Source organism: Solanum tuberosum, unplaced genomic scaffold, assembly GCF_000226075.1.
Source record: "Solanum tuberosum cultivar DM 1-3 516 R44 unplaced genomic scaffold, SolTub_3.0 scf00110, whole genome shotgun sequence".
Taxonomy (NCBI): domain Eukaryota; kingdom Viridiplantae; phylum Streptophyta; class Magnoliopsida; order Solanales; family Solanaceae; genus Solanum; species Solanum tuberosum.
Genome location: NW_006239037.1, coordinates 1,259,235 through 1,264,535, shown reverse-complemented (window position 1 = coordinate 1,264,535; position 5,301 = coordinate 1,259,235).

Below are 5,301 nucleotides of genomic sequence, written 5' to 3'. Positions count from 1 at the left end.
TGGCTGTAAATCATTTCATTAAGGGTAAAATAGACATTTTATAGTCAAATTGTTACTTAATATAGAAATGTGTCATTCTTTTTGGGACTGACTAAAAAGGAATGTAAGTCACATAAATTGGGACAAAGGGAGTAATCAATAAGGTACTACTAATATTAATATTTTATATTTGTGTAGGGGTGAAATAGTAGATTATTATAGTTTTATTGGATAATTGGTCTACCCAATAACACAATATTAAAAAATAAAAAACAAACCGATAAGTTGATATTTTTTTTTTTTTAAATCCATTAAAAACTTAGTAACCCAATAGCAGTAAATATTTTTTTCGATTCAATTTGTTGATCGATGTAATTTTCAGACACCCCTAATTGTATTTACTTACTAGGAGTAACTAAATTTTGTTATATTATTGAATAGGAAAACCAGAAGAAAATAGAAGAAAGTGGGACAATTTTAATTGAGATAATTTTTAGTGTGTGCAGTTATTTTGTTAAATTAGTGTGGTAAAAGTTATTTTTTGTAATTGCAGTTATTTTTAAATAATATGATGAACAACAATGGGAGACTCAGAGTTTTCTCTTAGTAGGCGTTTGAACATGCGATATGAAATTATGAGATGAAATCAGTGTTTGGATATGCGATTTCATACCGATTTCATATCATGAGATGAAATCCAAAATTCTCCAAAAATCAAGATTTATTATTTTTCAAATATAAAAATTATCCCACAAGTTTATATATTGTAAAAATACCCCCCCCCCCCTCATATATATATACTAGTCATTTATTTCATTATATAAATGAAATTTATAATTCATATAATTACTTTTTAAACCATTTATATCATGATTATTTTTCACTAACATAGAATTTATTATTAGTTCAAATCAACTTATACTTTATCATTTATATTCCCCAAATTCATAATTTTTTTTATCAAATATATTTACCAACAAATGACTCAAAGTAACAATGTTGGTTCGTCTTTTCAGTCATATGAACGAGAAATGCAAGTTCAACTTGAGAAGATTGTCCGTACTATGTGAGATAATTATATTAAAGACTAATACACCACAACTTATGTTTAATTTTTCTTTTATTGAATTAAAGCTTGATCAATAAATATTGTATTTTTTAAGAATATTTTTGTGATAGTGTATTATGCAATTTTATTAACTTGTGCTTATTAAAAAATAGGGATAATTTTAATAGTTTATAGGGTATTTAAAATCGCATTATGTTACTCTCATTCATCTCCCATTGCACCATCTCTCAATTTCTGCTTACCTTGACATGTGTTTGTATGGCTATGATAGTAAGGCTGAATCATGGATCAAATCACAGTGTCCCTTACTACCAGACCAGAGGCCCCTTTTGCTTGGCTTGCCAAAAAGTAGTAATAAAATGTTGGTGATCCTTCATACTTCTTGTAGTGAATTAACCATCACCTCCCTCCACGTCACTAACTTACGTGTGTTAGTTGAGACAACTCGGGCTTACTGCTTTGATGATCCTGACCTTGTGATTGCTGGTATATATATGAGTAATCTACCTTCTTTATGGTGGTTAAATTTGTTTGTAGTTACTACTCCCATTTTTTAAAAATATTACTGTGAATGCTCAATGTTGGATCATTGTGATATGATGAGACCTCAATTTTGCAAGTCTCTTTTATTCCTTGCTATGAGTTGGCCTGAAGTTTCACTGGCTATTTTCCAACTATAACATCATATGTATCCATTTATTGAAAGATGGATCTTAAACAAATGGTAATTTTTTTCTTAGGTGTGGAGATGCATGTTCAGTCCCTCCTTTGATCCCTACCGACCCCAAAAGTTTAAAAAACTGCATCTGTTAATACTTCCCTTTTCTGTTGTTTTCAGCTCTAAAGATTCGTCCTTAGTAATTATGGAAGCAGGAGCAAATGAGGAGGCATGATCAACAACAACATACGCGGTGTAATCCCACATAGTGGGGTAGGGTAGAGTGCACCCCTACCTTGGAGGTAGAGAGGCAAATGAAATGAACTATTCAAGAAGAATAAATTATTTCACCACCAACAGATGCCATTAATATTGCTATATATATATGCTAATGTCTGATTTCTCCTATGTGGTTTGCGAGCTATTGCATAGGAGCGGAGGTTTTACCCTGTGCGCACCCAAAGGGTAGCGGCTGCGGGTTTCCCTTGTCATCAAAAAAAAATAAAAATTGCATCTTGTACCTCCAGATTTGATGATAGACTTGTGGCATAGAGTTTGTTGGACTAAGATGTTTGTTTATTCTGGTCTTAAACGTGAATGATGGCTCAAGATATTGGTATGTGTGTTAAATTATGCTGATCTCTGCTCGTTTTGATATAATGTAGAGTGAATTAAGAAGGTGGGATGAACATGATTTATTTATTTTTCTAATTTCAATCAAATCCGCCCTTGTAGTAATGCATATTACACCATGTATCTTCTTCTTTATGCTTGAATGCATTAATCGCGTTTTACTTGTACTCTACATAGCTACAATGTTGTAACCTTGTCTAGTTTTAGCCATTGAGAATTACAGGTCATTCATGAGAAATGTTTCTCTCAAAAATTGGGATCTATCCAATACTAGTTTCTAAGGTTACATATTGAGTTGTGAGCCAGGCAGTTGGGATAAGAAATCTGAATGCTGCTTCAGTACATATATAGAAACTCCAACACCAAGTTTGTTGACACTTTTGATGAAGAAGCTCTATAGCTTATGATTTTTTATGACCTCTATTATAATTAATAATAGAATGTTTGACAAGTGCACCACTTGAGCAAACATTGTGGACTATTAGTAAATTAACATGGATGATATTGAAAAGGATATTTATTTCATCATATATTTTTTTCATTATATATACTAGTATGTTTTCTAACTTGTTATCATTAAAACATTTATGATTTAAGTGTTATTACTTATTAGTTATTGGGATAGTGACTCACTCCCCATTATATTTTTATTACAAAGATTACATGTGACGTCAATGAGACTTTCTTTAGTTAGAGTGTATGAGTTGACAAATTTATGATTAGCGGACATTGCTTTGTGTGGAGAAGAAATTATTTGTTTGATATAGTCCTTTTTGTAAAACTCTTAGAGTCACTTCGTTAGTCATTTCACTAATGTCATGTGTATTCTTTCATTGTTATCGATTTTTTATTAGTTTTAAGCTTATTTTCATATATGGAGATGGATTTAGTATTATTATATTTCAAATAGAATATTGATGATTATTGTGTGGCTTGTTTTGGTGATACTAGTTGGATATGTTATTGATTTCTACAACAAGAATATTTGTTAAGACTTGCCTTGAGATCCTACCCCTGAGCATCAACCACGGTCCTTAATGTATGGTCTCACACAAGTGAAATAGCTAGTGAACCCATATAACTCATGAACAAAAGAAGATCATTCAGAGGTAGTAATATTATTAAATTATTATATGAATCGGTTGGTTTGAGTTTTTCAAATCAAATCAAATTATTTGTGTTGGATTTTTAAAATCTATAAATCAAACCAAACTAATAAACTCGAGTTTTTCAACCTCGAATTTTTGTGAGTTTTTTCGAATTTCTCGAATTTTCTAATTTTTTAAGTAAAGTATTCATAGAATCATATAATTAACTTGAGATTCAAATATTTTTTAGTCCTATGAAAATACAACTATCTAAGATATTACTTAAGAAAACAACACATAATATGATATGAGTGAAGACACTAAAATATTCAATAAAAATAATTATGATATCATATAAAACAAATACTGCAAATAAATAAGTCATAATGAAAATGATCATAATTTAAATGTATTAAATCATTGCTAAAATAAGTCTAATAAGTATTAATTGCATGCCTAAACATCAAAGAAAAACGAAAATTAGGTTATTAATTTTAATTGTCTAAACCAATGTAAAACTAAAGAACAAATATTCAACATTATTGTCATTCTTAGTGTTGAATTAATTATTTTCTTAGCACTTAGCATTAGTATTGATTTGATTTGAGATTTATTAGAGTTACTAATATTTACGGACTATAATTTTTATTGGATCATTCAAAATTCTAAGTCAAACTTGAAATAATAAGTTAAAAGATAAAAACTATGAAAAAGTATAAGAAATATTTATAAATTATAACAAAATAAATACCTTTATGTATAAAATAAATTTAAAAAATTATATATATAATGTTGGGTTGTGTTGGTTTCGGATTGATTTTTTTAAGTTAAAACCAAATCAACCCAAGTATAGTTGGTTATTTTTTCAATACTCAAGTCAAAACAGATCACTAGTTAGTTTTTTTTTCTTGGGTTGACTCAAGTTGCAGTTTGGTATGGTTTTCGATAAAGATTTGTTCACCCTTTTATATATGTGTGTATGGAATACAATCTGGTTTTCATAAAAACAATAAATTATACCACATTATATACAAACATATATTAGTATATGGATTGTGTATAAAATATGATATACAGATTGATTTATGTTATCTTTTTTTGTACTACCAAATTTTATACACACGTGTTTTAGTGTATGAATTATGTTAAAATATGGTAAATACAAACTGATATAGTTAATGAAGTGAATTCAATTAAGTAATGGAGTTTTGAAGAAATAAAAGAGAATGAGGGTATGTATAAATATAATAGAATTTCTGAATTTTCAGAAGAGAGAGTATGAGGAAACAAAAATGTATGAGAAACTTATGAAATAAATATCAATTAATTAATTGGAAGATATTATGGAATTGATATCTTCGGTCAATTTTAAAACTCTTTATTTATGGAAAGCAAAATTGAGTTAATTAATGATTAAAAAGTTATTAACCGTGTTTTTTTTTTTTTTTTTAAAATTGATTTATTATTTTGTTAGATTTCAATAGAATCTACTTTAATATATTGAAAATTAGAAAACTTTAATTTGGATTTAATAACAAGTACTTAAAATCATTTTTTTTACTTAATAGCAAGTACTTGAATCACTTTTTTTAATCTTATCCAAACACAATAATAATACTTTAAAATTATTTTATCTTAAAAATATCTAAAATAAATTAATTCAAACAGACTTGAATAGAACCCTCTTTTTTACCAAGTTGTCATTATATTGTTCCTATGAGTAAATAAAATAACCTAACGCGTCAAAGAATTTGTGGGGGAAAAGGTGATAGAAGCATTGTATGCCACTGAAATTTCAAATGCTTTTTTTAATTTTTTTTTTTGTATTTTTGCTTCTTTACTTCAACCTTCTTTTTGCTTTTTTTTTTTTTTTT